Source organism: Arachis ipaensis, chromosome B1 (assembly GCF_059453495.1).
Source record: "Arachis ipaensis isolate K30076 ecotype BB chromosome B1, ASM5945349v1, whole genome shotgun sequence".
Taxonomy (NCBI): domain Eukaryota; kingdom Viridiplantae; phylum Streptophyta; class Magnoliopsida; order Fabales; family Fabaceae; genus Arachis; species Arachis ipaensis.
Genome location: NC_142436.1, coordinates 61,046,850 through 61,059,960, shown reverse-complemented (window position 1 = coordinate 61,059,960; position 13,111 = coordinate 61,046,850). Strand labels below are relative to the sequence as shown.

Sequence of the window (13,111 nt, the reverse complement as noted above, 5' to 3'; positions counted from 1 at the left end):
GTTAAACGGCCATTCTGCTATCCTTACTGGCATTTAAATGCAAGTAAGCCTGTCCTCCAGGGTGTGCTGTTTTTTATGCTATTTTTGATTTTGCTTTAATTCTGCAGTTGTTTTTATGACTTCACATGATCATCAACCTAAAGAAAACATAAAATGACAATGGAATATAAATAAATATAATTAAATAACATTGGGTTGCCTCCCAACAAGCGCTTCTTTAATGTCAATAGCTTGACAGTGAGCTCTTAGAGAGCTTCACAAAGACTCAGAGCTTGATGATGGCCTCCAACACCAAACTTAGAAGTTGAGTGTAGGGGCTCTGTTTGACTCTGTATTGAGAGAAGCCTTTCATGCTTCCTCTCCATGGTTACAGAAGAAAATCCTTGAGCATTAAACACAAGGTAGTCCTCATTCAATTGAAGGACTAACTCTCCTCTGTCTACATCAATCACAGCTCTTGCTGTGGCTAGGAAGGGTCTTCCAAGGATGATGGATTCATCTTCATCCTTCCCAGTGTCTAGGATTATGAAATCAGCAGGGATGTAAAAGCTTTCAACCTTCAATAAGACATCCTCTACAAGTCCATAAGCCTGTTTCCTTGAATTGTCTGCCATCTCTAGTGAGATTCTTGCAGCTTGTACCTCAAAGATCCCTAGTTTCTCCATTACAGAGAGTGGCATAAGGTATATACTTGAACCAAGGTCACACAGAGCCTTCTTAAAGGTCATGGTGCCTATGATGCAAGGTATTAAGAACTTTCCGAGATCCAGTTTCTTCTGAGGTAATTTCTGTTGAACCAAGGTATTTAGTTCATTGATGAGCAATGGAGGTTCATCCTCCCAAGTCTCATTACCAAATAACTTGGCATTCATCTTCATGATTGCTCCTAGATACTAAGCAACTTGCTCTTCAATAATATCTTCATCTTCTTCAGAGGAAGAATACTCATCAGAGCTCATGAATGGCAACAGTAAGTTCAGTGGAATCTCTATGGTCTCTATATGAGTCTCAGATTCCTTTGGTTCCTCAATGGGGAACTCCTCAGGGGCCAGTGGACGTCTATTGAGGTCTTCCTCACTGGAAATCACTTTCTCTTCCTCCTATATAGGTTCGACCATGTAAGTTATATTGATGGCCTTGCACTCTCCTTTTGGATTTTCTTCTATATTGCTTGGGAGAGTACTAGGAGGAGTTTCGATAACTCTTTTACTCAGTTGACCCACTTGTGCCTCCAAATTTCTAATGGAGGACCTTGTTTCAGTCATGAAGCTGTGAATGGTCTTACTTAGATCAGAGATTATGGTTACTAAGTCAGAGATGCTCTGCTTAGAATTCTCTGTCTGTTGCTCAGAAGGTGATGGAAAAGGTTTGCTATTTCCAAACCTATTTCTCCCACCATTATTATTATTAAAGCCTTGATTAGGCTTCTACTGATCCTTCCATGAAAAATTAGGATGATTCCTCCATGAAGGATTATAGGTGTTTCCGTAGGATTCTCCCATGTAATTCACCTCTTCCATTGCAGGATTCTCAGGGTCATAAGCTTCTTCTTCAGAGAAAGCTTCTTTAGTACTGCCGGATGCAGCTTGCATTCCAGTCAGATATTGAGAAATCATATTGATTTGCTTAGTCGATATTTTATTCTGAGCTAATATTGCATTTAGAGTATCAATCTCAAGAACTCCTTTCTTCTGAGTCATCCCATTATTCACAGGATTTCTTTCAGAAGTATACATGAACTGGTTATTTGCAACCATTTTAATGAGTTCCTGGGCTTTTGCAGGCGTCTTCTTCATATGAAGGGATCCACCAGCAGAGTGGTCCAATGACATCTTGGACAATTTAGACAGACCATCATAGAATATACATAAGATGCTCCATTCTGAAAGCATGTCAAAAGGACACCTTTTGATCAATTGCTTGTATCTTTCCCAAGCTTCATAGAGGGATTCACCTTCCTTCTATCTAAAGGTTTAGACTTCCACTCTAAGCTTGCTCAACTTTTGAGGTGGAAAGAATTTGGCCAAGAAGGCATTGACCAGCTTTTTCCAAGAGTTCAGGCTTTCTTTAGGTTGTGAGTCCAACCATGTCCTAGCTCTGTCTCTTACAGCAAAGGGGAAAAGCATAAGTCTATAGACCTCAGGATTAACCCCATTGGTCTTAACAGTGTTACAGATTTGTAAGAATTCAGCTAAAAACTGATGAGGACCTTTCAATGGAAGTCCATGAAACTTGTAATTCTGCTGCATTAGAGAAACTACTTGAGGCTTAAGCTCAAAGTTGTTTGCTCCAATTGCAGGAATTGAGATGCTTCTTCCATAGAAGTTAGAAGTGGGTGCAGTAAAGTCACCAAGCACCTTCCTTGCATCTCCACCATTATTGTTATTTTTGGCTGTCATGTCTTCTTATTTTTCAAAAATTTCTGTTAGGTCCTCTACAGAGTTTTGTGCTTTAGCTTCTCTTAGTTTCCTCTTCAGAGTCCTTTCAGGTTCAGGATCAGCTTCAACAAGAATGTTCTTATCCTTGTTCCTGCTCATATGAAAAAGAAGAGAACAGAAAAGAAGAGAAATCCTCTATGTCACAGTATAGAGATTCATTTATGTGAGTAAAAGAATAGAAGAATAGAATGAAGAAGGGAGAAGAAGAAGAATTCAAACACAGAGAGAGGGAGAGGGTTCGAATTATAAGAAGAAGAGAAGTGTTAGTAAATAAATAAAATAAATAGAAAGAGATGAGAGAGAGAGAGAGAGAGAGAGTATTCGAATTTGAATTTAAAAGAAAAGAAAAATATTTTTGTTTTTATTTTAATTATTAGTTAGAATTCAAAATTTAAGCAAAGAAATAAAATTAAAATAAAATTAAAATTTAAAACAATTAGTTAATTAAAGAGAATTTTGAAAAAAAGGGTTAGTGATTTTCGAAAATTAGAGAGAGAGAAAAGTAGTTAGGTGGTTTTGAAAAAGATAGGAAATAGTAAATTTTTAAAATCAAACAAAGAGTCAAGTAGTTAATTGAAAAAGATTTGAGAATCAATTTTGAAAAGATAAGAAGTTAGAAAAAGATTTGAAATGAAGTTTTGAAAAAGACATGATTGAAATCTATTTTGAAAAAGATTTGAAAAGGAAATTAAGAAGATTTGATTTTTGAAATTAAAGTTAATTACTTGACTAACAAGAAACTAAAAGATATTATTCTAGAATTTAAAGATTGATCCTTTCTTAATAGGCAAGTAACAACTTGAAATTTTTTGAATGAAAACATTAATTGTTAGCATTAAATTCGAAAATTATGAAATAAAAATAAGAAAAAGATTTTGAAGATCAATTTTAAAATTTTCGAAAATATTAAGAAAAAATGAAAAAGATTTGATTTTTAAGAAAAAGATTTTGAAAAGATAGAATTTTTAAATTGAAATTTTGACTTGACTAACAAGAAACAACCAAATTTTGAAAATTTTTGACTAAGTCAATTCAAAATTTCGAAATTTACGAGTAAAATAAGGGAAGGATTTTTTTTTTATTTTTTGAATTTTTAATGAGGAGAGAGAAAAAAGATATCATTTTGTTGTTTTTCTCTTTTTTTTTTATTTTTTTCTTTCATTAAACAGCAAAAATGAAACAAAACATAAAAAATTAAGATCAAAACAATAAATGCATGCAAGAACACTTTGAATGTCAAGATGAACACCAAGAACACTTTGAATGTCAAGATGAACACCAAGAACACATTTTTGAAAATTTTTAAGAAAAGAAACACTTGCAAGACACCAAACTTAAAAATTTTTAATGTTTAAACACTATGAATTTGAAAATGCGTATGAAAAACAAGAAAAGACACAAAATAAGAAGAGTCAAAAATCAAACAAGGAAAATCATCAAGAACAACTTGAAGATCAATGAAGAACATAATACATATATTTTCAAAAATTTAAAAGCATGCAATTGACACCAAACTTAAAATTTGACACTAGACTCAAACAAGAAACACAAAATTTTTTGTTTTTATGATTTATTATTTTTTTTGTATTTTTCAAAAATATTTTGGAAAAAGAAAATAAAGAAATTCAAAATTTTTAATAGAAATTCCAGGAATCATGCAATGTTAGTCTAAAGCTTCGGTGCAAAAGAATTAGACATGGCCAAATGGCCAGCCAAGCTTTAGCAGGACATTACATACAACAGCCAAATTGATGGGAATCAAAAGGCTCTTGCAAAGATAAGTGGAAACCTCGGTCCAAAAGATTTAGACATGGCTTAACAGCCAGCCAGGCTTCAACATATCTTATGAAACTCTAGAATTCATTCTTAAAAATTCTGAAGAACATAAATTTTTTTTTGAATTTTTCAAAAACTAAAAATTTTAAAAAGGCTTAAACATAAAATAAAATTACCTAATCTAAGCAACAAGATAAACCGTCAGTTGTCCAAACTCGAACAATCCCCGGCAACGGCACCAAAAACTTGGTGTACAAAAATCGTGATTCACACTTTTCACATCTCCGCACAACTAACCAGCAAGTGCACTGGGTCGTCCAAGTAATAAACCTTACGTGAGTAAGGATCGATCCCACGGAGATTGTCGGCTTGAAGCAAGCTATGGTCATCTTGTAAATCTCAATTAGGCGGATTCAATTAGTTATGAGGTTTTGATAATTAAAATATAAATAAAACACAAAATAAAATAAAGTTACTTATGTAATTCATTGGTGGGAATTTCAGATAAGCGTCTGGAGATGCTTTATTGCTTCTGAACCTCTGCTTTCCTACTGCCTCATTCCAACCATGCATGCTCCCTTCCATGGCAAGCTGTAAGATCCTCTCAGTGAAAATGGTCCTCTATGGTTTCTGCACGGCTAATCAACTGTCGGATTTCTCGTCTCGGATGAAAAATACCAGGCACAGTTACCGCATGGCTAATCATCTGTTGGTTCCCACTAGCGTCGGAATAGAATCCATTGATCCTTTTACACACTGTCACTGCGCCCAACATTCGCAGGTTTGAAGCTCGTCACAGTCATCCCTTCCCGGATCCTACTCGGAATACCACAGACAAGGTTTAGACTTTCCAGATTCCATGAATGCTGCCAATGATTCTAGCCTATACCACGAAGATACTAATCTCACGGACTCGGTCCGTGTATTAGATATCCAAGAGAATATACTCCGGGTGTCGCCCAATGACTACGTTCAACATCATATAGACCGCTTTGTGGTTGTCAGGCACGCAGATCTTGGCTAAGCGAGTAACAAAGATTGGGTGACTGTCACGGGTCACCCCTTCATTCTGACTTAACTGAATTAAGTATGAGAGTATATCTTGGAGAAGAAGTAGGCGTGAATTGAAAGAAAAACAATAGTACTTGCATTAATTCATGAAGAACAGCAAAGCTCCACACCTTAATCTATGGGGTGTAGAAACTCCACTGTAGAAAATACATAAGTGAAAGAGGTCTAGGCATGGCCGTGAGGCCCGCCTCCAAACGTGAACAACAGATGATAAAATTCTATAACTGATCAAAGATCAAAAGTAATCAAAGATGTAAAATAAATCTCTAAAAGTAGTTTTTATACTAAACTAGTAACTAGGGTTTACAGAAAATGAGTAACTAAGTGCAAAAATCCACTTCTGGGGCCCACTTGGTGTGTGCTTGGGCTGAGCCTTGAAGCTTTCACATGAATAGGCTATTCCTGGAATTAAACGCCAGCTTTGGTGATAGTTTGGGCGTTTAACTCCAATTCTGGTGCCAGTTTGGGCGTTTTACGCCAAGATATTTTAGACTGGCTTTGGACGCCAGTTTGGGCCATGAAATCTCAAGAAAAGTATGAACTATTATATATTGCTGGAAAGCCCAGGATGTCTACTTTCCAACTCAATTAAGAGTGCACCAATTGGGTTTATGTAGCTCCAGAAAATCCACTTTGAGTGAAGGAGGGTCTGAATCCAACAGCATCTACAGTCCTTTTTCAGCCTCTGAATCAGATTTTTACTCAGGTCCCTCAATTTCAGCCAGAAAATACCTGAAATTATAGAAAAACAAAAAAACTCATAGTAAAGTCCAGAAATGTGATTTTTGCATAAAAACTAATAAAAATATAATAAAAAGTAATTAAAACATACTAAAAATTTTGTAAAAACAATGCCAAAAGGGTATAAATTATCCGCTCATCAGTTATCAAAATGCTCTAAATTCCACACAAGATAAACCCTAAAAAGGGGGTTTATCAACCTCCCCACATTTAAACCTTAGCATGTCCTTATGCTAAACCAAGAATGAAGCAAAGTGTATGACATTTATTCAATGCAACTAAACTATCTAAATGCAAACTATCTATATGAATGTAAATGCTTGGTCAAAACAATTCAACTTCTAAAAGAATATATATAAGCATAAGGGCTAGAGTGATGATAATCAAAATCCAACCCACAATTGCATTGAATTATCAAAAGGATTTACAAACTTGCATGAATATAGATGATAGTGGTGAATACATGTAATTGAGCAATCGAACCCACACTGGATGTGTATCCGCTCTATTCACTCAAGTGTTTAGGGGTTGTTTCACTCAATTCTCCCCTAATCATACTTTTCGAAATTTTTTCTTCATCTAATAATCAACAATCATTCAATGCATGCATACAAATATCATGAGGTCTTTCTCAAAGGTTGTAATGGGGCTAGGGTCAAGGTAGGATCATATATGGATAAGTGGACTATAGTTTGAATCTTTGATAGGCTTAAACTTTCCCACCTAGCCTACGATGATCTATACAATTAAGTACTAACCTAACGACCCATCCTTCACTTTTCACATACTCATGCATTTTATTTTGATTAGGGAATTATTGATCCTTCATCTCCTTGTGTAATCTCTAAGGGTAAGGTAGTTGAGGAATGTATGGTTTCACTTCTTCTTTCTTTTCTTGTGTGTGTGACTTTAAGGCTTGCTTGCCTTTCCTTGGAGCTTGTGGCTCAGTATCCTTCTTGGGATCCACATTATCATTTTCCTGAATCTCTATCTCTTCCTTGCTGTCAACCTTATTGTCCTTTCCCAATTTTTTGCCACTTCTAAGCTATATCGCTTTGCACTCTTCCTTTGGATTAGGGATGGTGTCACTTGGGAGGGCATTAATTGGACTCTCAGAAGGTTGCATGGATAGTTATCCTATTTGTCTTTCAAGGTTTCTCATTGATGCTTCATAGTTCTTGCTTGCCACCTCTTGGTTCTTTATGAGCTTTTCCATCATCATCTCTAGATTAAAGATTCTTTGAGACTCTTGATATGGCTGGGATTGCTGGGATGTTGATGGTTGGTGGAAGTTGTTTTGGTTATTTGAGGTTATTTTGTGGGAAGAATGTGGATGTGAAATCATTATTTTGTGGTTTTCTATATGGATTGTTATTAGTGGGGTGATGGTTTTGGTTGTTTGTTTTGTGAAAGTTATTGGGGTTAGAATTCTTCCGCCATTATTTCTGATTGTCTCCCCACCTCAAGTTGGGATGGTTCTTCCATGAAGAATTGTATGTGTCCCCATGGAAATCATTGTGGGAAGAGCTTGAGGTGTTGTGCATATACTAGACTTGCTCAGGACTTTGCTGTTCATTGTTGTATGCCTCAAAGCTTTCTTCATTTTGGCCCCATGCATTTGGAGCTTGGCTTATTGTGCTGATTGCAGCAAATTGAAGTCCATCCATCCTTTTTGCCATCATTTTCATCTGTTGTTGAATTTTTTGATGTATTAGCTTGTTCTGGCTAGGACTGCATCCACACCCTCAAGCTCATATACACTTCTCTTTGGAGTTGCTTGTCTCTCTGAGGAGTAAAAGTACTGTTTGTTAGCCACCATATCTATGAGATCATGTGCCTCCTCTGGAGTTTTCATCATTTGAGGTGACCCTCCTGAAACGTAGTCCAATGCCTTTCTTGCTTTCATGGAGAGACCTTCATAGAAGTTCTTGAGCTTCACCCACTCACTAAACATATCCGAAAGACATCTTCTTATCAGTGCCTTATACCTCTTCCAAGCCTTATATAGTGATTCTCCCTCCAATTGTCTGAAAGTTTGCACCTCAATTTTGAGCTTGATAATTCTTTGAGGGGGGTAGAACTTGGCTAAGAATTTGTTAACCAAGTCATCCCAATTTGTGATGTTCTCCTTTGGGAAGGTCTCCAACCACTGAGTTGCTTTATCCCTGAGAGAGAAGGGAAATAGAAGTATCTTGTAGATGTTTGGGTTTACACCATTAGTTTTGACAGTGTCACATATCCTCAGGAAAATGGATAAGTGTTGATTTGGGTCCTCCAAGGCACCTCCTCCAAACTGGCAGTTATTCTGAACCAGGGTAATGAGCTAAGGTTTAAGCTCAAAGTTGTTGGCATGTACATTAGGAGTGAGTATACTACTCCTACAATTCCTAGGATCAGGAATAGTGTAAGAGGCTAGCACCCTTCTTGCAGGTTGGCCATTGTTGTTGGCCACCCCTTCATGATGGTTGTGTATCTCATCCTCCATGACTTGATCCAAGTCCTCTTCTGAGTCCTCTTCTGAATCCTCTTCACCAACAACTCTTTTCCCCTAGCTTCTCTTTTCAGTCTTAGAAAGGTTCTCTCTGGCTCGGAATCAAAAGATATTGATGTTGCTTTTTTTCCTCCTGGCATACACAACACAAAGACAAACTAAAAGCAAAATGATCACTCTAGTACTAGAGTGATGTTAAAGTTAGCTGACACAAAGTGTCAAACAGTTAGTGTGCTTTAAAGAAAACAAAAGAAAAGTACTTAATCTAGACTATCACCCACTTAATCATTGTTAATCTGAATCAATCCCCAGGAACGGTGCCAAAAACTTGATGACTGGAAATTTGCACAACACAAATTCCTTCAGCAAGTGTACCGAATCGCCAAGTAATAACTCACTGTTGAGTGAGGTCGATCCCACAAGGATTCATAGATTAAGCAACTTTAGTTAGGTGATTTATCCAGTCAAGCTAATATTTGATGATTTTGGTGAAATTGAATTAACAGAATGTAAATTGCTGGAAATCTAAAGTGCTGAAAGTAAATTGGGAAATGTAAATGGCAGAATCTTAAATGACAAGAAATTAAAGAGCTGAAACTTAAATGACAAGAAAGTAAAAGCAAGAATGTAAATAGCAATGAAAGGTAAATTGCATGAAATGTAAATGGGTTTTGGGTGTTGGGAATAAAAAATAACAGGGAACTCAAAGCAATTTAAATGAAGAATAACAATGGGTGAGATTCATTAGGGATTGGAGATATTATAATCCTTCATGAATCAATGGGTCTCAACTTCATTCTCAATTATATGAAGTAGATCTATGGCGGATTGTAGTAATTGAATCCCAATCCCTTGGTGATTCAATTTCTCTTAACATAATCATTTGCCAATTCCTTGATTTAATTGTTCATGAGAAGAGGTTAAGTGCAATTCTCTCATCCATAAGCCACACAAGTTCTCAGGATCTCAATTCAAACCAGGAATTTATTGATCAAGAGAGTTGTGAGGGAAAGAGCTTCAACGTGAATTCTATGATCCCTCTTCCAAGGCTCACATAGAGATTCAAGTAGATCTAAACCCCCTTTCGGTAGTGAATCGATCTATTAAGCATAGAAGTTGTCTCTTAGGCTACAACAAGCGGATTGAGAAGAAGAAGAATTTCCTTAATTCATTTGAATTACAATAGAGATCCTCCCACTAATGATTGAGGTTAAGTTAATCATTGATCTAAGAACACTTGCAAGAAATTGAAATTGCACGAAAATCAACCAAAACTTAATACAAGCTCAAATGTAAAATTGCATAAATGTTAAAGTGTATCAAACTAAGAGTTCTAAGCTAAGCCCTCTCTAGAGTATCCTCCAGTGTAAGCCCTTGTATCAATCTCCCCCCCCCCTTTTATTAAGTTCAAAAACTCTCCTATATATACTATTCTTCTCATCTTCAATTGAGTCTTCAAGTACTTGGATGTGGGCTTTTGGCCTTAGTTGAAGCAAGTTAGGAGTGGCCCTTTTGTAGTTAACACTGACGTTAGCTCACTAACGCTCACATACTTGCATGAGTGCCCCCTGGAAATGACGTTGGTACTGGCATTAACAACCTTGCTAATGCCACAATTCTCTTCTCAGCTGGCGTTAACACTGACGTTAGTGCACTAACAGTGCCACTAACGCTGCCTTCAAGCCCATTCTGGCATTGCTATTGGTGTTAACACACTAACGTGGCCATTAACGTTCTGCGTGTTGTGCGTGCGCACACTAGTCAATTTTTCTCTTGTGCGTATGGACACTACTCCGTGCGTGCACATCTTGATGAGTTTTTCCACTTGTGTATACGCACACTGCTTCATGTGTGCGCACACTGAGCAATTTTCCTCTAATGCGTACGGACACTGCTTTGTGTGTACGCATACTAGACAATTCATCTAGCTCCCAACTTGTGAAATGATCGAAGATGTTAGTGTGCTAACGTTGGGTGGCGTTAACACACTAACGTTGGCGCTTTTCTCCTTGTGTAGTAGCGTTGATGAGCTAACGTAGGTGATGCCACTATTTCGTGGTATATTTTGTACTTAATTGAGTGGATTTTATCCACTAAACTCACACTTATTCATATAATTCGCTTATTTTACATTTTTCTTCTTAATTTTGTGCTATGATTGAAAACATGCTTCTTTGGCCTTAAATTACTAATCTTTAATTCTCTCTTATTACCATTTGATGCCGTGATATGTGGGTTAAGTGATTTTAGGATTTATAGGTCAGGAATGGCTTAGAGGATGGAATAAAAGCATGCAAAAGTGGAAGAAATACAAGAAACTGAAGGAATTGCTAAGCTGTCCAGCCTGACCTCTTCGTACTAATTCAACCATAAGTTGAGCTATAGAGGTCCAAATGAGGCGGTTCTAGTTGCGTTAGAAATCTAAAATCTGGGGCTTCGAAATGATATATAATTTGCTATATTTTCTGTGAAGATAGATGATGCGCACGCGTGTATCACGAGCACGCGTGCATCTACGAAAAATCAGCGTATCAAAATTCATCCCCAGCAATTTTTGGGCTGTTTTTGACCCAGTTCTCGGCCCAGAAAACACATATTAGAAGCTACAGAGTGGAGGAATGAAGGGACAACTTTCATTCATTCACAATTGAGGTTTTTAGATGTAGTTTCTAGAGAGGGAGGCTCTCTCCTCTCTCTAGGTTTTAGGATTTTAGGATTAGCTTTTCTTAATTTTAGATTCTACTCTGCTTTAATTTAGTTTCCCTTCGACTTTTATTTGTTCTAGTACTCCGGTTTATCTATTATTCTTGTTGATTCTCTTCTTCTCCAATTTGGTTTATGAACCTTCCAATGTTAGATTTGATTTCTTTATTTAATGCAATCTGAGGTATTTCACATTTATGATTTTAATTTAGCTTTTTACATTCTTAACTTGAATTGATTAATTGGAGATGCTTGAGTTATCAAACTCCTTTGTTGATTGTCAATTGAAATTTGCTGGTTGATTTGGATACCTCTAAAGCTAGTCTTTCCCTTGGAGTTGACTAGGACTTGAGGAATCAATTCGATTAGTCCACTTGACTTTCCTTTATTTAGTAAGAGTTAACTAAGTGGGAGCAATGAACAATTCTCATCACAATTGATAAGGATAACTAGGATAGGACGTCTGGTTCTCATACCTTGCCAAGAGTTTTCTTAATTATTAATTTAATTTCTTGCAATTTACTTTTCTTGTTCCTTATTCCAAACCCCAAAAATATACTTTTCCATAACCAATAATAACTACACCTCCCTGCAATTCCTTGAGAGACGACCCGAGGTTTAAATACTTCGGTTATTATTTTTATTGGGTTCGCTTTAGTGACAAACAAGTTTTTGTACGAAAGGATTATTGTTAGTTTAGAAACTATACTTGCAACGAGAACTTATTTGTGAATTCTTTACTAGCAAAAGTCCGTCCATCAGTAGGCCACTAACATTGCCTTCTTCATTGAGTCAAGTTAGCACTGGCGTTAGTGGGCTAACTTGGCCACTAACGCCGGAACCTCTTCATTTGAGCTAATGTTAACCATGGAGTTAGTGGGCTAACTTGGCCACTAACGCCACAACCTCTCTGCTTTTTCTTTGCTTCTCCTTGCCTATCATCAATCAAACAAGTGCGTCAAAGCTTTGCCATAGTCACAAGATAATGCATCATTGATTGCATCAAGTAATTCTTGCATTAATCTCATGAAAATGTTTATAATTCACAATGTTTGATTGAATCAAGACATGCATACATTACTCATCCAAATGCTTGCTTATTGACTAAGAAAATGAATGAAACCAAGTAAAAAATATAGAAAATGGCTTGTGAAACTAGCCAAAGATTCCAAGGCATCATTTAGGTTCTACTTCTTATTTTGATTCAAGTCCCTCTTTTAATTTCTTATTATTACCTCTTTGCTTTCTTGGTTTTGTATGTTATTTCCTTTACCTTGTTGCTTTATTGTTCATGACCCATTGTTGATTCTAATTTCTTTTTAATGCATTTTGAGGTATTTTATATTTATTGTCACTTTTTTTTAATTTGTGGTTATTATTTTCTTGCAATTGTTAGTCTTAGATTTTACTGTTCCTTGTTAATTTTCTATGTTTTTATTTTGTGCCTTCCAAGTGTTTGATAAAATGCTTGGTTGGATTTTAAAATAGATTTTTGTGTTCTTGGCTTGGATTGAGTAATTTGGAGACTCTTGAATTGTCGAAGTCTCTTGTTGATTGGTGATTGAAAGTTGCTAGTTGGCTTGAGCTTCACTAAATCTAATCTTTGATTAGGACTTGTGAACTTAAGTTGATTTTGCTCACTTGACTTTCCTTCAATTGTCAGAGGTTAACTAAGTGAGAGCAAAAGGCAATTACCATCACAATTGACGATGATAATGAAGATAGAAATTCCAATTCTCAACCCTTGCTAGGACATTTCTTAATTGTTAGTTTATTTTCTTGTTATTTACATTCCTTGTTCAACATTCAAAAACTCCAAAAATACTTTTCCATAACCAATTATAAGTACACTTCCCTGCAATTCCTTTGAGAGACAACCCGAGGTTTAAAT

The 13,111-nt window shown here is 36.3% G+C and overlaps 1 non-coding gene across 1 annotated transcript; it reads left to right on the top strand.

Moving 5' to 3' along the window:
- The first annotated feature begins 1,886 nt into the window (after window positions 1-1,886).
- Window positions 1,887-1,994, top strand: LOC148576768 (small nucleolar RNA R71). The gene has a single exon (XR_015904699.1). It is a non-coding gene; the product is annotated as a small nucleolar RNA R71 (small nucleolar RNA).
- The last annotated feature ends 11,117 nt before the right edge of the window (window positions 1,995-13,111 follow it).